Source organism: Pristiophorus japonicus, chromosome 15, assembly GCF_044704955.1.
Source record: "Pristiophorus japonicus isolate sPriJap1 chromosome 15, sPriJap1.hap1, whole genome shotgun sequence".
In the NCBI taxonomy this organism is placed as follows: domain Eukaryota; kingdom Metazoa; phylum Chordata; class Chondrichthyes; family Pristiophoridae; genus Pristiophorus; species Pristiophorus japonicus.
The window spans coordinates 99,007,579-99,033,071 of NC_091991.1; the positions used below are offsets into that span (position 1 = coordinate 99,007,579).

General features: G+C 46.0%; 1 long non-coding RNA gene and 1 pseudogene across 1 annotated transcript; one reads left to right on the forward strand and one right to left on the reverse strand.

The window, feature by feature from the left end:
• The window catches only part of LOC139280924 (NACHT, LRR and PYD domains-containing protein 3-like), an 87,502-nt pseudogene extending 62,474 nt beyond the window's left edge, over positions 1 to 25,028 (reverse strand).
• LOC139280925 (uncharacterized) lies at positions 19,190 to 24,623 on the forward strand. The gene is made up of 2 exons (XR_011596792.1): positions 19,190 to 20,210; positions 22,781 to 24,623. It is a non-coding gene; the product is annotated as an uncharacterized lncRNA (long non-coding RNA).
• Positions 25,029 to 25,493: the final 465 nt, after the last annotated feature.

The following is a 25,493-nucleotide window of genomic DNA, read 5'->3' on the forward strand; positions in this document are numbered from 1 at the left end:
GACAGTCTAACTCAGCCACTCATTAGTCAATCTATATGAGATGTTCTTCTTGAAAGCTCAAGCATTGCCTCTAAATGTTTCAATCTAATGGTGTGACGACTAACTGAGACCTTGCAATTCTGCAGATTTATTTTATGTTACAATTAGATGTTATTGGCAGGATTAGTGACTTGAAACCTTGAGACAGACTGTTAGCTATGCTGATGTTGCACTATTTGCAATCTGACATTCTCCCAGCTATTCTTCCATGGCTTATACATTTTCATATATCCCGTTTACTTTACTGTCCTTAATTCCATATATTCCGTTCAGATATCCACATGAACAGACCTCCAAATAGTAGTAGTGATGTTGGGGAGGGCATCAAACAAGAAATTATGGGTGCATGCAATAAGGGAGCAGCAGTTATAATGGGTGACTTTAATATGCACATAGATTGGGCTAACCAAACTGGAAGCAATACGGTGGAGGAGGATTTCCTGGAGTGCATAAGGGATGGTTTTCTCGACCAATATGTCGAGGAACCAACTAGGGGAAAGGCCATCTTAGACTAGGTGTTGTGTAATGAGAGAGGATTAATTAGCAATCTCATTGTGCGAGGCCCCTTGGGGAAGAGTGACCATAATATGGTGGAATTCTGCATTAGGATGGAGAATGAAACAGTTAATTCAGAGACCATGGTCCAGAACTTAAAGAAGGGTAACTTTGAAGGTATGAGACATGAATTGGCTAGGATTGATTGGCGAATGATACTTGAGGGATTGACTGTGGATGGACAATGGCAGACATTTAGAGACCGCATGGATGAACTACAACAATTGTACATTCCTGTCTGGCATAAAAATAAAAAAGCGAAGGTGGGTCAACCGTGGCTATCAAGGGAAATCAGGGATAGTATTAAAGCCAAGAAAGTGGCATACAAATTGGCCAGAAATAGCAGCAAATCCGGATACTGGGAGAAATTTAGAACTCAGCAGAGGTGGACAAAGGGTTTGATTAGGACAGGGAAAATGGAGTACGAGAAGAAGCTTGCAGGGAACATTAAGACGGATTGCAAAAGTTTCTATAGATATGTAAAGAGAAAAAGGTTAGTAAAGACAAATATAGGTCCCCTGCAGTCAGAATCAGGGGAAGTCATAACGGGGAACAAAGAAATGGCGGACCAATTGAACAAATACTTTGGTTCGGTATTCACTAAGGAGGACACTAACAACATTCCGGATATAAGAAGGGTCAGAGGGTCTAGTAAGGAGGAGGAACTGAAGGAAATCTTTATTAGTCGGGAAATTGTGTTGGGGAAATTGATGGGATTGAAGGCCGATAAATCCCCAGGGCCTGATGGACTGCATCCCAGAGTACTTAAGGAGGTGGCCTTGGAAATAGCGGATGCATTGAGAGTCATTTTCCAACATTCCATTGACTCTGGATCAGTTCCTATCGAGTGGAGGGTAGCCAATATAACCTCACTTTTTAAAAAAGGAGGGAGACAGAAAACAGAGAATTATAGACCGGTCAGCCTGACATCGGTCGTGGGTAAGATGATGGAATCAATTATTAAGGATGTCATAGCAGCGCATTTGGAAAGAGGTGACATAATAGGTCCAAATCAGCATGGATTTGTGAAAGGGAAATCATGCTTGACAAATCTTCTGGAATTTTTTGAGGATGTTTCCAGTAGAGTGGACAAGGGAGAACCAGTTGATGTGGTATATTTGGACTTTCAGAAGGCTTTCGACAAGGTCCCACACAAGAGATTAATGTGCAAAGTTAAAGCACATGGGATTGGGGGTAGTGTGCTGACATGGATTGAGAAATGGTTGTCAGACAGGAAGCAAAGAGTAGGAGTAAATGGGTACTTTTCTGAATGGCAGACGGTGAGTAGTGGGGTACCGCAAGGTTCTGTGCTGGGGCCCCAGCTGTTTACACTGTATATTAATGATTTAGACGAGGGGATTAAATGTAGTATCTCCAAATTTGCAGATGACACTCAGTTAGGTGGCAGTGTGAGCTGCGAGGAGGATGCTATGAGGCTGCAGAGCGACTTGGATAGGTTAGGTGAGTGGGCAAATGCATGGCAGATGAAGTATAATGTGGATAAATGTGAGGTTGTCCACTTTGGTGGTAAAAACAGAGAGACAGTGTGGAAGAACTTTAGTTCACGATATAGGAAGGGGTTAAATTTCTCTTTTCCTTTTAGTAAGTTTAATTCTGTGCTGAGACTGCAGAATCCTGCAAGGCCAGAAAATACTTGATGTCTCTTCTTTGTTAGAAAAGAACAGATAACATGAAGGCTGTACATCTGGTATTTGTATATGTTAAGATACCCCCATTGCCTGGACAAACTGATTTCTCTGATATGCGAAAACAGATAAGAGGGGCGTTTAGTGATGATCCTGCTGACCCTCGAAAAGATTGAATAATGACGTGACAAGATACTGTTGGGCTGTGTAAACTGACCTTTGTGCCCTGTTTAGAATTGGTAATGTTCCTGAATAATGTAGTTGTCAATTGTAGAGATAGAATTCCTTTTTTTCTGTATAAAGATGGAACAAGTTTCTATAGAATTTCAGAGTATTGCCTTGGTAACGACCAAGCAGCTCTCCGAGATATCTCGCCTGTACTATTAAAGAATCTCTTGAAGCAAGACTCTGAAATCTCCGCTTGAGTTACTTTAACTTAGAAATTTCCTCGACAGTTTCTGGCGTAGTCGGCAGGATCTCTGATAACGAGATCCCAAACGAACAAAATTAAAAGTAAAAATTGGCTTAAAAGAAAAAGAGGAATTTTAAAAGGATTTTCCCAGCTTAAAGGGGAAAGTGCCTAGGCTGTCCTAGAAAAGGGGGCAAGCCGCCTAGATCCCGGAAGGGTAAGGCATAGGGTAGCTACCGTAAGAAGCTAAAATAACAAGAAAGCTAAAGGAGACCCGAGCCGAAAAGAGACACCGGTGAGCGCTTTGTAAATACTGTGTGTGTATATATTTTTGTGGGCGTGTCTTAACCTCTCGTTTCAGGAAACACCGCGAGAAACTGCACCCGGAGAGAATGGGAAACAGCTCTAGTCGAGCAGGATGCTTGCGTCCAGTTCCTAGAAAAGGGAAGAAAACCGACCCTCCAACTAAAAGAATGAGTATGCAGCGTAAAACTGAAAAAAGGATTCGTAAGGTAGTAAAGCAACGAGAGAAGGTAGGAGATCCAATTGTGCCACCCGGCTCGCCGGCGGACACTGTAATTAAAGAAACGGGGGATGACCGATACGCGGTAACATTTAGTAGCGATTTATATGGTTGGTCTGATGGGGACTGGCCATATGGAGGAAGTTTTAAATTGTCTTTAATCGAAGAATGGAGGAAAATAACTAAGGAAGGGGGAGGAGACCCTACTTGGGACAAAGATTATATGGATAAATGTTTTATTAAATGGCTAGAGGTTGCAAAAAGACATCAGCCTCCGAAAGTAAAAATATCAGAGAATAAATCAGGAGAGAAAGAAAAGGGGGAAACTGAAAAACCTCCCTCTTATAGCCCTCCAAACCTCCCTATCCCCTCAGCACCAACCGTGGGACTCTATCCTCGCATAGAACCCCCAAAGCGAAATAGCTGGCAGGAAATTTTAGAAATGGTTATTGCCCATAGAGATCAAGCCCAGGGAGAACTAGCTGTCTTCCCGGCCCCACCACCTAATGGAGGAGCTGATGAAGGAAACCCGGGGGTATTAGGAGCAGGGGCTGAAGCAGCAGAGGCTGAAGCAGCAGAGGGAGGGGGAGCCAATCTGAGAGCTGGTATGGTCCTAAGGTCACAAACAACCCCAGCTCAGGCAGAAGCCGACTCTACCCTCCTCCTCCAAAATCCCCGAATAATGATAGGAACCACAGCGGTTTTAAAACCCTGGTCTCCGGGAGAGGCCAGAGATATGATCTCTGCAGCCCCAAACCCGGTAAAGAAACCTGTTGCATTTCATAACTGGCTTGAGCAGACCTGTACAATTTATAATCCGCTACCAGGGGATGTTAAACTATTATTACAAGCAGCGTACGGATCTTCCTGGCAGGGAGTAAAAGATATGTTCCATATCCCGCCCGGAGAAGAAGGGGATTGGAGAGCTAATAATGATTTGCTAAATGAAGGAAACGAATCTTTAACACACTGGCTACAGAATAGAGGACGGAATGCAATTCTACAAGGGGCTAGAAAACATGGGGATATAGGGGAGGTTGCTCGCTGTTTGCAGAAAGCGGAAGAATCAATGATAGATTTCGCAGCCAGGTGGAAAAATAGCTGGGAGGAGTATGCAGGAATACCCTTAGATACGAATGAACCTTTAGCAGTACAAACACTGCTGAACTGCATGTTACCACAGCATGCAAAGACCTACAAAATTAAAGTTTTAGATTGGCAAGGAAAAACCTGGAAAGAGACAGTCACTGTCTTGGCAAACATGGACAGGGAGGGATTGTTCAATTACGTAACTAAAACCAAAGCAACAGGTCAATATTACCAGCAGAGAGGCGGAGGGCAGGCGCAGAATCGAGGGGGATTTAGGGGTAGAGGAAGAGGAAGAGGACAGTGGTCACAGCAAGATCGCTCTCAAGATGAGTGTAGAAATTGTGGAAGAATAGGGCATTGGGCTCGCGACTGTAGATGCCCGCCCAAACAGAATGGAGGGTCGCAAGGGAACTTTTCCGAACCTCCACCTCCACCGGCCCCTCAATTTTCCTTTTCTAACCCCAATCCGTATCAATCAGCATAGGGATGCCCCAGAGGCATAACGGTACAGGCAGCGACTCTTCGCTTATCAACGGACATAGAAGAAAATCCCTTAGCAATACTAAAAGTAGGAAACACTTATGTAAAGTTCCTGGTGGATACCGGCGCCACTATGTCCTCTGTACCGCCCTCTGTGGGATTACCCGTAAGCAACACCACTGTTTTAAGCATGGGTGTGGCCGGCGTCCCCTTGAAAGATTTTTTATCCGAACCTACTAAATTGACAATTGAAGGACAACAAGTTAATGACGAAACCCTGATAGTCTCTAAGACAACGCCTCTCCCTCTATTAGGAAGACAGACTTTGTGCAAACTAGGAGCCACAATATATTGCACAAAGGAAGGGATGTTTATGGAGATCCCTCCAAATAACATTCATCAGTTCTTTAATGGGATAGAAAGAGAGAAAGAGGAAAAGAATGAAGAAAGTGCTGCCCTTTATAGTTGGCAACTGAGTGGCAACTTCTACTCCCCCCTGATAAAAGAGGCAGTGGAAAACTTAAAGATTAAAATTGACCCTAATATTAAAGAGTTATTGTATATCATCTTGACAAGCTATGAGGCAGTCCAGCTTCACTGTACCGCCTGGTATACTCGACAAAAGGCTGACAATTATCAGCGCCTTATACAACCATTCTTAAATAAAAATGAAGTGATAAAGGCCACTCCCAGCATTTACTTCGGACCTGAAGGGTTGGGGGTGGCCGTGGAGCTAACAGCCTTACAACAAAAACGATTTAAAGAAGAAAATACGACACCCCATCTGACATTGGCTGTAAAGCCCCCAGCAAAACCTAAAGACATGGGCGGGATGATCTTAGACATAGAAGAGAAAAGACAGCGACCAGGTTATCAACCATGGGCGATGATAGAACTGCAGGATATACGGCTAGAATTTATCACCCGTGACAGAGGAATTCTCCACTGGGAGAGAAAAGGGCACGATGCTACGTTTGAAAAACAGCAACCCCCCGGACAAACTAGCCCTAACATACCAATGGCACTGAGTCAAGTGTCCCCCGAACTCTGGGCTAAACATAAAAACCATGTTGGACAAGTCTATTCTGCGGTGCCCCATAGGGTACAGTTGATAAAAAATGCTGTATTACCAAGTATAAGGCAGTACAGACTGCCACCGGAGGCGGAAGAAGGGATAGAGCCAGTCATCTTAGCACTGTTAGAGCAAGGCGTCCTGAAAAAGACACAGAGCCCGTGTAATACGCCGATACTGCCTATCCCGAAGATTAATAGACCAAATGAGTGGAGATTTGTACAAGATCTAAGAGCTATAAATAAGATAGTAGTCCCTATCACCCCTGTGGTACCGGACACCAACATCATACTATCCGCTATCCCACCCACAGCTACTGTCTTTACTGTAGTAGATCTGTGTTCGGCATTCTTCTCCATCCCTTTAAAAGAGGAAAGTCAATATTTGTTTGCCTTCACGTATAAGAAACAACAGTATACGTGGACTAGGCTGCCCCAGGGGTATACCGAAAGCCCCGCAGTTTATGCGGCAGCCGTAAAAAGAGACCTCGAGGACTGCTCATTATCAGATCAGTCGGTGCTATTACAATACGCTGACGATCTGCTCGTGGCCTCCAGCCACGGGTTTGAATGTATGCAAGACTCTATAAAGCTTTTACAGCACCTATGTGAAAGAGGGCATCGGGTTTCACTGCAAAAGTTACAATTCTGCCAAGTCCAAGTGCAGTACCTAGGGTTTCGTATATCCCAGGGGCAGAGGCAGCTGGGACCTGAAAGAATTCAAACCATCCAAAACACCCCCACACCAAGGACAAAGAAGGATGTTTTATCTTTTCTAGGGATGGTGGGATACTGTAGACAATGGATCCCCGACTATCGGGAATGGGATGCGGCTCTACGATCAGCTGCCTTAAAAGAAGCCCCACCTAAAGTGGAATGGACCCCTGAGAGGGAAGAAGCATTTAAACAGTTAAAAAATGCTATTACTAACGCTCCAGCATTGGGACTTCCGAACTATTCGAAACCTTTTCAAATGTATGTGAATGAAAAAGAAGGATTCGCAACAGCAGTGTTAACCCAAGAACATGGTGGGGGAAATAGACCAGTTGCTTATTATTCGGTAATGCTCCCCCCAGTAGTACGAGGAATGCCTGCTTGTCTGCGTGCTGTAGCCGCTACTGCGGTCATGGTGGAAAAATCAGTGCCAATTGTATTGGACTATCCGTGCACTGTTATCACCGCGCATGCGGTGCTGTTATTGTTGAATTCCGCAGCAACTCAGCATTTCACAGCATCCCGAAGGACAGGCTACGAGGTGCTGCTGTTGTCACACCCTAACTACACTTTTCGCCGTGCGCCTGCAGTAAACCCTGCTGTTTTTGTTCCTACCACCTCCACTAGAGAAATAGAGGACCCAGACCAGCACGACTGTCTGTCAACAGTGGAGATGGCTACCATGCCTAGACCAGATTTGCTTACGGAACCAATGGACAATCCCGATCTCATTCTTTATACAGATGGGTCGTCTCACAGACCATCAGACAATTTGCTCCTGGCAGGCTATGCTATTGCGAACCCATATGAAATTGTTGAGGCATTTGCCTTGCCCCCCGGAACCTCGGCACAGGCAGCTGAATTGTTCGCCCTAACTAGAGCATGTATATTAGCTAAAAATCAATCTGCTAATATATATACCGATTCAAGATATGCATTTGGTGTAGTCCATGATTTTGGACAACTATGGAAAAACAGAGGCTTCATCACCTCTGGCGGGAAGCATATTAAGCACTCACAATTAGTGCTTAACCTGATAGATGCCATTCAATTGCCAAAAAGGGTTGCTGTTATTAAATGCGCAGCCCACACAACTGGTGAAGATGAAGTATCAATAGGAAATAGGAGGGCCGACGAGGCGGCCCGACGAGCCGCTTTGGAACAGACGTGCTGCCTACAGGCAGCCTCAGTCTCCCCTCTGCCAACACTGAGCGCCCAACAACTTGAAATAACACAGCAACAAGTTACAGTGCAGGAAAGAAAAACATGGGAGAAACAAGGATGTTTTTTAAAAAATAATATCTGGACCCATCCTGACGGACGAACTGTATGTCCCAGGTCTTTGTTTTTGCCCTTGTCTCGCCTAGCTCATGGTCAGGCTCACATGGGCAAAGGAGGGATGATACATGCTATCAATGCGCAATGGTATGCACCAGGAATAACAGTAATAATTGAGAAAATTGCTAAAACCTGCCAAATTTGCCAACGAAACAATAGAGGAAAGACGCCTGCAGAATATGACCATCTACCCCAACCAAGCATGCCCTTTGAAAATTTGCAAATTGATTTTGTCCACATGCCTCCAGTATTAGGCTTTAAGTATCTATTAGTAATAGTAGATATGTTTACAAGGTGGGTAGAGGCATATGCAACAAGGAAGGATGATGCCCGAACAGTAGTGAAGATCCTATTTAAAGAAATAGTGCCAAGATATGGGATACCTATGGGAATCAACAGTGACAGAGGAACACATTTTACAGGAAAAATAGTGCAGAATCTAGCCGAAGCGCTAGGTTTCCAGTGGAAATTGCACATACCGTATCAACCTCAGTCCTCAGGCATGGTGGAAAGAGTCAATGGAGTGATAAAATCCACCCTTACTAAAGTATGTCAAGAAACAGGACTAAAATGGCCAGATGCCCTTCCATTGGTACTATATACCATAAGAAACCAAAAGAACCGAAATACTGGTTTGACACCCCATGAAGCCTTATTAGGAAGGCCAATGCCTACTGGTGTAAAACCGCCACTAGGAGCAGAAAAGGTAGCATTAATTTGGAATGACGAAAAGTCGCTAAAATATGCTCAGGCCATGTGTGAAATAGCGAGAAGCCTGCATGAGCGAATAAAACAGACCCAAGTACCTCCGTCAGAGGGAAACATGCACCCTTTCAGGCCGGGAGAGCAAGTATTAGTGAAAACTCTAAACAAGGAATCTTTTTCTCCTAGGTGGAAGGGACCATATCAGATAATCCTCACAACAAGAACCACCCTGAAACTGGAAAAACATCCAAATTGGATACACGCCACCCGATGTAAATACTACCTTCCAGACGAAACACAGCAAGAAGAAGAAATACCGAGCTAGGGCGGACACACCCCGAAAAGAACTGTACTGATCCCCTTTTGTTTCTACCGAGCCAGGCTGGACTAAGAGCATAATACCCCGAAGTATCAAGCTAGATGTCAGAACTTGCCTGTATACCAATTTGGGTCTTTATCTTGTGGATCACTGTTACTATGTACTAGTAAGCTATTATTTTAACGAATTGGTTCAGGAGCATTATAGAAGAAAACAAAGGGAGGAAGATGAGGAAGGACTCCTGGCAAAACTATCAGGGGACACTGGGTATGTTAATCCTTCTGGCAGTGGGAAGAGTTAAAACAGAAGAAAGGTTTATAAAAGAAGGTAAAATATGGAAAGGAGAAATGGCCTGGGGCACGATTGACAAAGCAGGACAGCAGGACACTTATGTATGTTCGGAAAAAGAGGATTGCAAAGTGGGGAACTTCACAGTAAGGTGTGAGGCCTGCGGAATAGGGGTGGACCCAAGATCAGGGGAAGTGAAAATAACCAGTGAGGAAGGATTTAACATAACCTTGAAATGGAAGGTACATATGACATGCCTGACCAGCAAGGAAATAGCTGAGAGCCAAGAAACTAATGGCACGTTTTGTGACCCCGAAGAAGATTGTCATTTTAAAATAGAAAACAGAGGATGGGTAAAGTGCATGAACCGTACAAAAATACTACATGGGGGAACCTATATTAAACAGTGGACACATAATAAAAATAGGCATTCCCCCAGAGATCCGGGCCATTTAAAACGGATATTGACCACCTGCATATCGGTAGTAAGATCCCCAGGTATAGTAAATTTAACCATACAAATCCTATATCCACTAAGGGAGAGGGATGGTTGCAACACGACCAGTGTTGGAGTCACACTGGACCGATCCTTGAGAAAAAAGCGAGACGTGCTGGGAACTGTATTAGGTGGGGTAGGAGTAGGAATGGGAGCCTTGAACACAATAGATATAGAGACTCTGCAAAACAAAATCCAGGTTGTAGGAGGACTAATAGGAGAAAGTATAGAGTTGAGAAACGCGTGGGATGAAGGGCTACAGCAACTACAGGTATCTGGCTACATAACAGACAAAATGACGTGGAGGCAAAGTAAAGAAATAGAAAAGGAAATCGAAAACCTGATGAAGGAACAGAAAGGGGTAAATTGGTACACCAGCTGCATGTTTAAGGAGACTATCAGACAGTTATTGAGAGCCGAGTTAGAAAGGAAAATACTATCTTTCCACGCTGAGACCTGGGAAAGGTTACTGGGAATCAAGCAACGAAATAAGTTTCCAGATCTTGTCCTCAAACCTCAAGAAAAATACACTAGCTGTGATATAGACGGATGTAATATCACAATGGAAATAATAAGTATGACTAAGAAGGAAATTTGGTGTCAGTATCAAGTAATACCCCAATTATTCGGACAGAACTTTTGGTATCCAAAATTTAAAGGGGACTGGGTCGATGAAAGGAATCTAACACATCATGACAGGGGATGTGTTAAATGGCCATTCGGGATGGTTTGTCCTTACCGAACCGCCATCCACGAACCATGTTCTTTACAGCACTCGACAGGAATATGCAAGTGGGAACTAAAACAAGCTAATGACACAGAGGTCTCAGAGATAGGCCAAAACGAAGTTTGCCTAACAGGAAATAAACCCGTCTACTTAGACGGGATTTTATATATACCTCCTATTAATATTTGTGTGAAAGGAGTTTACACTCGATATAACCCAGAAGAAAAAAGAACTTATACTTTTGGACAGTGGAAAAATGTGGAGAAGTATTTAACGGTGCACAGAATTGAACCATTACCACCTACAATTAATTTAACCCGACTGCATAATTTAATACAAAATGACAAAGAAATAGAAAAGGCATTGTCCAAGCGGGGCAGAGATATTCACCAATTTGAGATAGAAATGAGTTTTAAAAAGGGACAATTAGTACGAATAGCAAACACAGTTACCTCTATAACAGCGCATCACTGGTGGGATATATTCCTAGGCTGGTCCCCCAGGGCAACAGCGGTATTAAAACTGGCAATACACCCGATAGTAGTACTTGGTGTAATTTTGCTGATTCTGCTGCTAATTGTCTGTGGAATGGGGCTGAAAGTAAGATCCCTGTTAGGACAAGTAATGAACCTAGTAGAAAAAATAGAGCAGAAAAATGTGATCGTGAAAGGAAGGTTAAACAGAATAGAGGGACAGTTAGATGACTATAATGAAAAAGAATGTTTAGAGATGAGACCTTACCCCGAGGGGTATGAGCCTCCCTTTTCTATCTAAGAAGGAAAGCATGTTGATCATTAAAAGATAAAAGATCAACAAGGAGGGAGTTGTGGAAGAACTTTAGTTCACGATATAGGAAGGGGTTAAATTTCTCTTTTCCTTTTAGTAAGTTTAATTCTGTGCTGAGACTGCAGAATCCTGCAAGGCCAGAAAATACTTGATGTCTCTTCTTTGTTAGAAAAGAACAGATAACATGAAGGCTGTACATCTGGTATTTGTATATGTTAAGATACCCCCATTGCCTGGACAAACTGATTTCTCTGATCTGCGAAAACAGATAAGAGGGGCTTTTAGTGATGATCCTGCTGACCCTCGAAAAGATTGAATAATGACGTGACAAGATACTGTTGGGCTGTGTAAACTGACCTTTGTGCCCTGTTTAGAATTGGTAATGTTCCTGAATAATGTAGTTGTCAATTGTAGAGATAGAATTCCTTTTTTTCTGTATAAAGATGGAACAAGTTTCTATAGAATTTCAGAGTATTGCCTTGGTAACGACCAAGCAGCTCTCCGAGATATCTCGCCTGTACTATTAAAGAATCTCTTGAAGCAAGACTCTGAAATCTCCGCTTGAGTTACTTTAACTTAGAAATTTCCTCGACAGACAGACTATTATCTGAATGGTGACAGATTAGGAAAAGGGGAGGTGCAACGAGACCTGGGTGTCATGGTACATCAGTCATTGAAGGTTGGCATGCAGGTACAGCAGGCGGTTAAGAAAGCAAATGGCATGTTGGCCTTCATAGCGAGGAGATTTGAGTACAGGGGCAGGGAGTTGTTGCTACAGTTGTACAGGGCCTTGGTGAGACCACACCTGGAGTATTGTGTACAGTTTTGGTCTCCTAACCTGAGGAAGGACATTCTTGTTATTGAGGGAGTGCAGAGAAGGTACACCAGACTGATTCCTGGGATGGCGGGACTGACCTATCAAGAAAGACTAAATCAACTGGGCTTGTATTCACTGGAGTTCAGAAGAATGAGAGGGGACCTTATAGAAACGTTTAAAATTCTGATGGGTTTAGACAGGTTAGATGCAGGAAGAATGTTCACAATGTTGGGGAAGTCCAGAACCAGGGGTCACAGTCTAAGGATAAGGGGTAAGCCAATTAGGACCAAGATGAGGAGAAACTTCTTCACCCAGAGAGTGGTGAACCTGTGGAATTCTCTACCACAGAAAGTTGTTGAGGCCAATTCACTAAATATATTCAAAAAGGAGTTAGATGTAGTCCTTACTACTAAGGGGATCAAGGGGTATGGCAAGAAAGCAGGAATGGGGTACTGAAATTGCATGTTCAGCCATGAACTCATTGAATGGCGGTGTAGGCTAGAAGGGCCGAATGGCCTACTCCTGCACCTATTTTCTATGTTTCTATGTAAAATCAAAATCAATTGAAACTAGAATCTCTAATCCGCAGCCAGAGCCACCTCATACACCAGTCACTCACACTTTCTCCACTCTCTGTAATCACTGCCCATCTCCTTATATTGTAGGCTGCAGCCCAGAGTGCCGCCCCTGTAACCCGGGCAACCATCGCGTGCTGCCCCGCCCCTGTAACCCGGGCAACCATCGCGTGCTGCCCCGCCACTGTAACCCGGGCAACCATCGCGTGCCCCCCCCCCGGCCCCGCCCCTGAAACTATGGCAGCCATCTTGTGCCCCCGTCCCCGGGCAACCATCCTGTGTCCCCTGGCACCCGTCCCTGTAATGCAGGACACCATCCCGTGCCCCACACCTGTAACCCAGGCAACCATGCTGTGCCTCCGGGCCCCACCCCCTGTAACCCGGGCAACCATCCCATGTCCGCCATCACTCACACATTGAGCCTTGACTGGGAATCCCCGGATTAACCACAGGGAGAAACACTGCGCCTGCGTGGGACGGACAGTGCCGGAGTGCAGCGCCCCCAGCGGTGGGAGGACCACAATACCCCTCCCCCCCCCTGGGGTGGGCTCAGTGCAGGGCCCCACACAGGGAGGTGCGGCAGTGTTGGGTGGGGAGAGCCCCAGGGGGAGGGGAAGCAAGCAGACATTCACCTGATCCCCCCGAGCCCTGGCATTACCCACAGCATGGTTCCTGCCCTGCTCCTCCCGCCCCGGGGGAGCCGTCTCCCTCCCTCCCACTCAGAGCGCTGTGCCCACTCCCGGGGCCCCCCGCACCTCCTTCCCTCCCCCTCACTCACTGAGTGCTGTCCCCGCTCCCGGGGCCATGCCCCGCCCTCCCACCCTCACGTTGCTCTCTCTCCCTCCCTCACCCACTCACAGTGCTCCCTCTCTCCCTCACCCACTCACGATGCCCTCTCTCTCTCCCTCCCTCACGCACTCACGGTGCTCTCTCGCTCTCTCTCTCCCTCCCTCCCTCCCTCCCTCACGGTGCTCTCTCTCTCTCTCTCTCTCTAACAGTGAGCCACAAAACTGTCAGAGAAATTCAGCAACCATCCGGGCTACTCGGACAGGGACCGAGCATGCGTACTGAGCCCGCAGCGCCGAGAGATTGACATTCACCCCCACCAAGCGGGTCCCGGTCCGCCCCACAGGGCCCCGCCCCGCCCAATGACCCAACAGTCGGGCAGCGCACGTGTCCCATGCTGCCTCTATTCCCCACACAGTTGTCACTTCCGGTGGTCTCTGAGACACACACACCTCCCTCTCCCTGGGCTGTATGTGAATGACCCACATTGTCTCTCCCTCTCTCTGGGCTGTATGTGAATGACCCACATTGTCTCTCTCCCTCTCTCTGGGCTGAATGTGAATGACCCACATTGTCTGTCTCTCTCTGCTGTATGTGAATGACCCACATTGATGTCTCTCTCCCTCAGCTGTATGTGAATGGTAACGTGAGGTAATGCATGTGGGGAGCTCCAACAAGGCAAGGGTATATACATTTAATGGTATGATACTGAGAAGTATAGAGGAACCAAGGGTCCTTGGAGTGCAGGTCCACAGATGTCTGAAGGTGGCAGGACAGGTAGATAAAGTGGTTAAGGCGGCATATGGAATACTTGTGTTAATTAGTCGAGGCATGGAGCCACAGGGATCGGTGCTGGGACCGCAACTGTTTACAATATACATAGATGACCTGAAAGAGGGGACAGAGTGTAGTGTAACAAAATTTGCAGATGACACAAAGATTAGTGGGAAAGCGGGTTGTGTAGCGGACACAGAGAGGCTGCAAAGAAATTTAGATAGGTTAAGCTAATGGGCTAAGGTTTGGCAGATGGAATACAATGTTGGAAAATGTGAGGTCATCCAACTTGGGAAAAAAAAAACAGTAAAAGGGAATATTATTTGAATGGGGAGAAATTACAACATGCTGCAGTGCAGAGGGACCTGGGGGTCCTTGTGCATGAAACTCTTTTAGGGAGTTAACGGAAAAAACATTAAACCGTGCCCCCCGATCTGGGGGAAACACCAACATTTACAATGCCAATTTTTTTTTTTGGCACAGAATTGAATTTTTCTCCAAGTGCCCCCTATAAAAGGGGAGGGGGACACTAAAAGCACCGGCAATTAAAACAAATTAAACTTTAAAACGTAAAATCAAATTAAAATTTGGTTGCCGGGCGTGATGATGCACTCCAGTCCCTCCGGTGCCCACCTCTCGCGGAAGGCCGCGAGCGTAACGGTGGACACCTTGTGCTCCATCTCCAAGGACACCCTGGACCGGATGTAAGAGCGGAAGAGAGGCAGGCAGTCAGGTTGAATGACCCCCTTGACCGTCCGCTGCCTGGACCGGCTGATGGCACCCTTGGCCGTGCCCAGGAGCAGTCCGACGAGGAGGCCCTCGGACCTACCCGCTCTCCTCCGCACAGGGTGCCCAAAGATCAGGAGAGTGGGACTGAAGTGCAGCCAGAATTTCAGGAGCAGCCCCTTTAGATAATGAAACAGGGGCTGCAACCTCGTGCACTCAATAAAAACATGGAACACGGACTCCTCCAGACCGCAGAAATTGCAGGCGGCCTGGGAGTCCGCGAACCGGCTTAAAAATTTGTTGCACGGCACTGCTCCGTGCACCACCCTCCAGGCCAAGTCCCCGATAAATAATGGGAGGACTCCCGCGTAGAGTGCCCTCCATCGCGGACCCTCGCCTCCTCCGGACGGCAAGATGGTACGCCATGGCGTGTCCGGACGGCAGGCGAGGATGGCAAAGTTGAGAGTGTGCAGGAGCAGCCCGTACAGGAAACCCCTCCGCGCAGAACTGAAAGGCACGGAGGGGATTTCCCCGAGGCGGCTCAAGTTGTGAGGCGCCGGCCCCCGAGGGGGTTTGGCGCCGATGAGGAATTCCGTCCGGACGGGGGTCAGTTCGGACGGGATCTCCCCACGTGCTTGAGCCTCCTCGATGCACCTAACGGAGTCGGGGCCCAGAGCTCTTTTTAGCGACTCGATGGCATCGGCCGCGTGGCGGACGTTGGCAGAATTTAGGCGCCGTGCCAGCGTGTCTGGAGCCATCCAGCCCGCTCCTCCGCCATCGAGCAGGTCCCTGACCCTGGTCACCTCACCAGCCACAGCCCTCTCGTCCGACCGCCACAAAAACCTCGGTCGTGGAGGTACGGATTCCCGAGCAGCGGCTCCTGCAGGACGGCCGCCGCTCCAGCCGGTGGAGAGCTGCGCTTGGTGGAGACTTTGTTCCAGACCCTGATGAGTTCCTTGTAAAAGACAGGCAGCTCCCGGAGGGCGGTCCTGACTCCCCCCACACTCACAAACAAGAGCTGCGTGTCGTAGTTGAGGCCGTGCTGCTGGCGGAAGAAATACGTCGCCAGAGCACGCCACCCAGGAGGGGGCTCAACGTAAAGGTATCTCTGCAGGGTCTGAAGACGGAAAGTCGCGAGCTGGGCGCTGACGCACACCAACGACTGACCGCCCTCCCCAAGCGGGAGCCTCAAGACCGCTGCAAAGACCCAGTGCTTCCTGTTGTTCCAGAAGAAGTCCACCAGCTTCTTCTGTATATTAATGTTTTCACCCGTGCTCGAACCGGGGACCTTTCGCGTGTGAAGCGAACGTGATAACCGCTACACTGCATGAAACTCTTTTGAGTTAACCTGCAAAACATAAACATGTATCCGTGCCACCCGACCTGGATGACACACACAAGGCCCTTTTTTGTTTTTTTTTGGGGGGTTTTTTTGTGTTTTTTTTTTTTTGGGCACTAAAATCAAATTTTTCCTTTAATCCCAAAAAGTTAGTTTGCAGGTGCAGCAGGTAATCAGGAAGGCGAATGGAATGTTGGCCTTTATTGCGAGAGGGATGGAGTACAAAAGCAGGGAGGTCCTGCTGCAACTGTACAGGGTATTGGTGAGGCCGCACCTGGAGTACTGCGTGCAGTTTTGGTCACCTTACTTAAGGAAGGATATACTAGCCTTGGAGGGGGTACAGAGACGATTCACTAGGCTGATTCCGGAGATGAGGGGGCTACCTTATGATGATAGACTGAATAGACTGGGTCTTTACTCGGAGTTCAGAAGGATGAGGGGTGATCTTATAGAAACATTTAAAATAATGAAAGGGATAGACAAGATAGAGGCAGAGAGGTTGTTTCCACTGGTCGGGGAGACTAGAACTAGGGGGCACAGCCTCAAAATACGGGGGGAGTCAATTTAAAACCGAGTTGAGAAGGAATTTCTTCTCCAAGAGGGTTGTGAATCTGTGGAATTCTCTGCCCAAGGAAGCAGTTGAGGCTAGCTCATTGAATGTATTCAAATCACAGATAGATAGATAGATTTTTAACCAATAAGGGAATTAAGGGTTATGGGGAGCGGGCGGGTAAGTGGAGCCGAGTCCACGGCCAGATCAGCCATGATCTTTTGGAATGGCGGAGCAGGCTCGAGGGGCTAGATGGCCTACTCCTGTTCCTAATTCTTATGTTCTTATGGAATACAAGAGCAAGGAGCTTATGCGTTTATAGAGGAGGCCAGAATGGCAGGCGGACATGTGCAAATGTTCAAATATTTACGGAAACATGGTGAAATATTCTCTATTAAAAAGTGATTGAAACAGGCTTTATGATCATTAGAAATGTTACTAATCCATGGCAAGAAGAATTCTTACGAATTATGTTTATCTTTATAAACTAGTGCTCACATACAACTGCTTTATAGTATGTTTCTGCTATTATCATTGTATGAAATGATTCCAGGTATCCTGCAGTTGTTCCTACTGCTGAATACACAGACAGGAGTTTACACTGAATGTTTCACTGTCTTTCAGATATAAAATGGAGCCAGCGCCTCTTGTGCTGAGATCTGACAGATTGTTACCCTGGCAATAGAGGAAATCGCTCACCCAGAATAACTGAACCGGAAATAACAAAACCACCATCTGATGTTCTGCGTTTAGTTATGAACATTGAGGCAGTTTTTCTCACCATGGAGCTGCAATTGCGGTAATGGATGTTATCCACCACCAGACCTGACACTGTGCATTTACTGAATGCACCGTCTGTTCCAGCTGTAAAGAACATTAAACAGTGCCTCATCGACAGAAGATCATCGATAAATAGTCACATTAATGGGAATAGACCGCCTCACCTCTGAAATTCTACTTGTCTAAAACTATCTAAATCTGTAACTGTTAAGTGACGTTTTAAACTACACAATTGTGAATTCGATGGCAAAATATCAGAGTCACATCAGTACTTGGGAAATGTTAGAGTATCTGGATATAGACCAACCCCTAACCAGTGTTTAAAGGGCAGACTCATCAAGGTTTCTGCTAAAAGCAAGTCGCCAGTCATCATGTGACAGTGTTCAACCAGCAGGGAAATGAATCTAGAAAGTATGGGGAAAAGCACCGCTCTCACTTTAATAAAAAGATCCCTGGGCCGAGGCAGGGAGCTGGATCAGCAACCGACAACCTTCATTCTGATACAACACACAGTGATCAATTGGACAAATCGTTATTAAAAGATAAGATTTACGTATCATTTTACCACCAGTTATGTTGAAATGAGACATTTACCAACAGCCAGTGAAATCCAGCAATAGCCACAGAGGCAGTAACTGTGTGTAACACACAGTGCCCAGTACAGCATTGGAAGGTTATTTATTGATGGTTGGATATGGAATGTATTTGAATAGCTGGTGCTCCCTGAACACGCAGTATCATATATCGGTATTATGGGGGCTATAAAGATCGGTTCTTTCCAAGTTGGTGCTGGCGGCAGGGGGACAGTTAATATCTTCTGACCTTTCTCCCCAGTCCCCCAGGACCAGTGTGTATCTGAGTCAATGGGACTCTCTCTGACCTTTCTCCTCAGTCCCCCAGGACCAGTGTGTATCTGAGTCAATGGGACTCTCTGACCTTTCTCCCCAGTCCCCCAGGACCAGTGTGTATCTGAGTCAATGGGACTCTCTTTTACCTTTCTTCCCTGTTGATCTATGGAAGCTCTGTGAATTGGAAGAATTATCTGCGTTTGGTGCTCTCACAATCCTGTGCGGGATCACCTGCTGTTGTTACTCAGTCTACAATCCCTGTTTCCTTCCACCGGTGGACCATTCTCAATCTCTCCTTCATTCACCGGGAGGTCTAATTATGGCAGAAAATGAGAACAATATTGACGGTATGAAGTAGAAAGTATTGTGAACCTATCTGTGGTTATTCGTAAAATCAAAACATTGAAATAAAAATAACCCCCAGTCCGCAGTTAGAGACTCCTCATATACCGGCCGCACATTTTCCAGGAGTAGCTCACATATTGGGGACTTTCTCCGCTATCTGCAATCACTGCCCATTCCCTTATATTCTTGGCTGAAGCCCATCCAGGACACACCCGCCCAGTCTTCACCTGTCGATCTGTCCCTTGGGTTTTGCTTTCTCTCAGTGACACCTCAGGCAGAGAGAGAGCTGACAGACAATATATTCAGCTCAGACAACTCAGCAACTTTCCTGGGAGCGTTGGCCAGCTTTAATGACACTGATTAACAACAGGTTTCTCCCTCCCACTGTCTGGGGCGCTCTCTGTGACCGGAGAGACAACAATGACGATCCAGTTTCCTCTCATTTTCTGATGAGTATCTGCAACATCTGAAGAACGGACCAGTAACTATTACAGTGAGCGCCCGCCTTCTGTGACCTCCTTCAACCTGACTTCAGCAGCACAACTCCCCTGATGTGCGGGGTACATTTTTCTTCATGATGAACTCGGGATTATCATATTTCACAGGTCAAACATGTGTGCCAATGAGATTACAGCACAAGGAAATAATCTGTGCCTTTCCCATGTGTTGGAGCGGATTTTTGGACATATACTGGACTAGTATACGGGACCAAACATTTGTTTTATTTTCCCCTTTAAATGAATTTTGTAAGGGACAATACTGATGCATGCTTTAAACAGTTAGACTTTAAGGCATGCTGGCCTTGAGTTAATGCAGATTGGAATGTGAGATAATGAACACTGGAGAGTTAAGTTGTTTAAACCGGTGTCAAAAGCCTGCAATTGTTTATACTGCCCTGTCACAATGCAGGATGGGTTATATATCAAAAGCTTAGCCTTCGATAAGTCAAAGCTTTGTAGTGCTAAAGCATGTGTTGTAAAGTGACGTAATTTGTAAGATAAAAGGACTTCACTGCAGATACCAATTTGAGAAGATGGTTCAAAGACAGGGGTCTTTAACACTTCTCCCAAAGCTTTGTTTCCGATTTAATAAACCTCTCTTTATATATTATACAGTCGCGGAAATATTTTTCCACAACAAAATGACGTCACGACAGGATACTGTCTGGTCAGACGTGATCATTTAAGACAGTATATGGAATCTGGTGTTAGAGACTGAAAAGAGAGGTGTACGGGCACGACGGGATAGTGTATAAGATACGAGTAAAGAGATAGCGGGAAGAGGCTGACTAACCAGTTTCAGTTGTCCCTTTAGTAAATAAGGTCGGTGCGGAAGGGAACTAATCACTCCAACCAAGAGCCGAAAACTCCGGTGGTAAGGAGACACGCTAGCTTTGTTGTGAAGACAAAGGGTCTCCACAGAGTAGTCGTGGCCGTGAGTATTACAGAAACAAAGGGAAACGTCCGAGACTGGCGAACATGGAAGGTAAGGAAGGGAATGTAAAACGCGGGTTGCCCGGGTCATTAATTAATTCCTATCATTAATTGTAACTTGCGTAATTACGTAATGCCATAAAAAAGCTGATAGTGACTATCTTAAGTGACATATGGATCCAGACATAAGCTTTGTTGAATGAAGAGAGACTTTTGAGAGTGTCTATTTTGAATGAAGAGAGTACTCGAGTAATTTTGACTGTGGAATGAATGAAAGCCTGCTTGGGAAGGTGTGGAGTTGCCTGCCTGGTTTAGCTCCACCCACTCTTTCCAAACAGAGTGAAATGGTTTTTTTTAACCCTTCGTAGTGTTGTCCTGTATGTGAGAAGTTTAAGAAACTGTGAACCTTATGGTATTACATTTTAAGTTAGAAACGAAGGTGTGGATATATTCGGATGATAAGTTACGGAGCTAGGAAATGCACAAAGGATAGGTTTGTTGAGTAAAAGATAAAAATACATGGTCCCGGTAGTAAAAAAAAAAGAATTTGACACGCTCACTTACTTGTCGAAAGAAAACATGCAATTGGGTTGAAAGACATAAATTTAGTCCAGGAATGAGATAAAGAATGCCTTTTAAAACGCTCCCATTTTCCTTTGTGTAAAACCTTGACACGAAAGCTTCTAGCTCAGTAAAAAAATTTAAATTTAGAAATACCTTCAGGGATTAGGTCAAACTCCTGGGCGAGTGGTGAGCTATCTGTGTGAAGGTGTAAAAGGGACTTTTGAAAAAGGCTAAAACAGTAAGCTTTAGCAGTTTAGAAAATGTTAAACACAGGAAAACTGAGAACCGTATCTAATATGAGACGGGCAAAGTGGGAAGCAGTCCTCTTACCACCTAACAAAGCGGTAACCATAATTAGGGATGTAGGAAACAACCCCGCAGAAGGTATGATGGGTGAAGGGGAACCCCACTTTTGCGAAGAGGTATGTGAGGATATGGAAGAGGATAGAATAAAAGACGCCTCCCTTCAAACCGCAGAACAAACCTTGTTTGTGGACAGCTCACGAAAATACGTAGAGGGACTACCTCGTACCGGATGGGCCGTAGTTAACCAGGATCTAGAGACAGTTGAATCAGGGCGAATTAATGGGGGGTCGTCAGCTCAAGTGGCAGAACTGGTAGCCCTTACCCGGGCACTGGAATATGATTGTTAATATCTATACGGACAGTAGATATGCATTTGGGGTAGTACACGATTATATGACAGCATGGGGGAGAAGGAGTGTTTGCGATGGATAAAGACATAACTTACTAAATACCAGTTGATATCAGCTGTGAAAAAGATATTGGTTTAATTGAAAAAAAAAAGAATTTGAAGAGGTAAAAAACACTCCCCATTGATAATGATTATTAAAATTAAGTCAGTGCTGCTGGGGCCCGAGACGAACAGATAAGTATTGAGAAACTACACCAGGACACTTCTGAGGAGGAAATAGGTATGTGGACAAAGCAGGGCGCAACGCAAGGGAAGGATAACGTTTGGAGACGAAACGACAAGGTAATGGCGCCTGAATGCTTACAGAATACCTTATTGGAGTTGCATCATGGCCTGTCTCATTCAGGATGAGAGGCCATGACCGGGAGTCTTGGGAGAGATTGGTGGTGGAAAGGGATGGGGAGAGATATTGTCAACTATTGCCATCGATGCGTTACGTGCGCACAATATAATCCAGGCAGGCCCATTAAAGTTAAAATGGGACACCAGCCCCGTCCACGGGGGCCATGGGAACACGTACAAATTGATTTCACAGGTCCTTTGCCTCCATCCCAAGGAAAAAAGATATTGCCTAGTGATTATAAATCAATTTACCCGGTGGGTGGAAGCTTTCCCCACACGTGATTGCACTGCCTCAACAGTGGCAAGGATATTGACCGAGCAGGTGATTCCTCGATGGGGAGTGCCTCTTCAAATAGATTCCCACTTCACGGAAAAAAAAATTGTAAAAATATGCCAGTTGATGGGCATAAAACAAAAATTTCACATCCCCTACCACCCGCAGAGTTCTGGGATCGTAGAGCGCATGAACCGTACCCTTAAGAACGCCCTGGCAAAGGCCATGCAAACGTCAGGAAAAACGTGGACAGAAGTATTACCCATTATATTGATGAAGTTAAGAGCCACGACAAACCGGACAACCGGATTAATTCCTTATGAACTAATGACAGGAAGGGCGATGCAATTACCAGAGAACATCATAACAGGGGGGGCCGATGTAGGCCCATTAAAAGATAAAATAAAACGGTATGTTTTGGAACTAAGTACTCAATTAAAAGGGATTCGTAAATTAGTTGGGGACAATCAGGAAGAAAGAGACGCGGAAGCGGAGCTTACAAAGCTCCCTGAAGTCCCGTTGGCGAGAAGTCGCGTTATGGTAAGGGTCCTCCTGGGAAAACCGGGGTTTGCCCCAAAAAGGACCATATGAGATTATAATCAGCAAGGACACTTGTGCCTGCATCGATCTTAAAGGGAACGGACAATGGAAGCATTGGACCCAGCTTAAGGTTTTTGAACCAGCCGTTTAGCACACATATTAGTTGTTGTTGTTTGTCTATTTACAGATTGACAGCGAGAGATTCTTCAAGCAAGCCATATGGCCATTTTGCCTTTGACTATTTGTTAATTATAGAGTAGTAAGATGAAACGATATATTGCGATCGGTGCGATTATCATAGTTCGTGTTAGGTCCGGCCTGCTAGCTAGACCAAAACGAGTTACCTTTTTGTACATGTCTTATGTTTATGCGCAAAATGAGAACTTTTCCAGTTGCTGGGTATGTTCGCACATCCCCATACATAGCAAAGGAGGCATCACCTTGAGGTCAATCTCCCTTAACATTTCGGAAGTAGCGGAGTGGGTAAGGCGACAAAACGATACAGGGGAAGTAAATGATACTTGGAACCAGAGTGGGTAATAAAGAAACGTGGAGATCGGGGGGTTACCTTTTGGATGCATTGACGGATGGTACCAGCCGGAATACAATAGGTCAGTACGACCCCTGTTCCTGGTTTTGACCAACACCTCAGGAGTTGGAAGGCCCACCACTGACATTTGTTTCACTAGAAAACTGACCGGTGAGGAAACAGGTTTTGTAGCAGGATACTTTAACCTCACCAGGTGGAACATAATAGCCAGCGAAACAACAAACCAGGGGTTCTTTGAAATGGAGGGTTTGAAGAATCAGACACGTAGCCAGGACTGGGACCCTAAGATTAGGTGGCGACGGGGGCTGAGAGAGAGATTGGGATCGAATCTAACAGCATACAATGGCACTTATTTTGTGTGCGGGCATAAGGCCTACCCCTGGTTGCCTCAGAACTGGAGCGGGTCCTGTTATTTGGGATATGTGGTCGCTTTTTGTCAGACGGGTACGTACTTTAGCAGAAGTACAGACACCAGGTCGACTAAGACGAGATCTTACCCCGGTAGAGAGGCTATTTGGGGTCATGATGTTCCCATTCGGGATAGGACTCACCATGGATGAATTACGTAACCTAGAGAGAGTACTGGAACAGATAGTTAACGACACTGAAGAAGCAATGGAGGGCATAATGGCCGAAATGGTAGCCATACGCACAATGGTACTCCAGAACCGAATGGCCCAAGATCCTATCTTATGCATGGAGTAATTATTCTGGTTGTAATAATAATTACTTGCTGTCTGATTATCGGGTGTTTTAATATCTGCTGTAAAGTTATGATGGCTCGACTGATGCCAGTAGCCAGTGTAATCGCCGAAGAAGCAGCACACCTGATGGAAATACCTGAAGACACCAAGGATGAAGAAACAGACGACACTGACACCGACCACTATCTTTGAAGGGTAGCCTAGAGGTACAGGCAAGGTGGACATACGGAACATCAGGGAAGTAACATACCCCAAAGGACAAATATATGCTACTAACATTGTGGTCATATGGATTTCATAAACATCCTCCAAGAACAAAAGGGGGAATATTGTTGGAGCGGATTTTTAGACATATACTGGACTAGTATACGGGACCAAACATTTGTTTTATTTTCCCCTTTAAATGAATTTTGTAAGGGACAATACTGATGCATGCTTTAAACAGTTCGACTTTAAGGCATGCTGGCCTTGAGTTAATGCAGATTGGAATGTGAGATAATGAACACTGGAGAGTTAAGTTGTTTAAACCGGTGTCAAAAGCCTGCACTTGTTTATACTGCCCTGTCACAATGCAGGATGGGTTATATATCAAAAGCTTAGCCTTCGATAAGTCAAAGCTTTGTAGTGCTAAAGCATGTGTTGTAAAGTGACGTAATTTGTAAGATAAAAGGACTTCACTGCAGATACCAATTTGAGAAGATGGTTCAAAGACAGGGGTCTTTAACACTTCTCCCAAAGCTTTGTCTCCGATTTAATAAACCTCTCTTTATATATTATACAGTCTCGGAAATATTTTTCCACAACACCATGTCGCTAGCTTCATTCAGCCTCCAACAGGTGACACTAGATCCCAACACAGGCTGGCCTTTACACGCGCCAGTTTCAAGAAACCAAGGGGAAATATAGCGGACCTGGCACTGCCGCACAGAGTGCCAATAACTCAGTACACAGCGTCTACACACTGTCTGATCTCACTGGGCCCACCCCCGGGTTACACACTGTCTGATCTCACGCGTAGTTCCCGGGGTCAGTGCGGGGACTCTCTCACACCCGCTCCGCCGGCCCTCAGTCCCGGACACTCACTCACACTATGGAGGTCGCTCACCCTCCGCTCCAACTCCCGGGAGAGCAGCCCGCCTCCAGCCGCTCTCCGGGACCCAGCAACAAACTTTCACCGGAAGCCGCGCAATATCCGGAATGGAAGGGAAAGGGCACAAAGCATGCCCACTGAGGTCGCCAAGGCTTAACTGCGTCACTTCGTGCCGCCCAGCGAGTCCACCGATTCGATTGGATACTCGGAGTGGATGGACATCCAGTTGTACCAATCGGAGAGCCGCCCCCCCGCGCGCTTGGGCACGTGGCGCCTGGTTTGAAATGCGGCAGTTGGACCGTCCAACCGCTGCTCCGCGGGCCCGGCCGCGCGCCTGACGTCACAGCGCGTGGCCGTCCCAGTGCGCCTGCGCCCCTCTCCGAACAGCGGTTTGAACAGAAATTATTTACATTTATCTCCCGGCTTGAAGGATCAGCGGCCCCGCAAAGTGTGCACAGCAAGATCCCACACAGTCTCACAGTGTGTTAATGTGGGAAATGTGTCAGGTAATGTGTGCACAGCAAGATCCCACACAGTCTCACAGTGTGTTAATGTG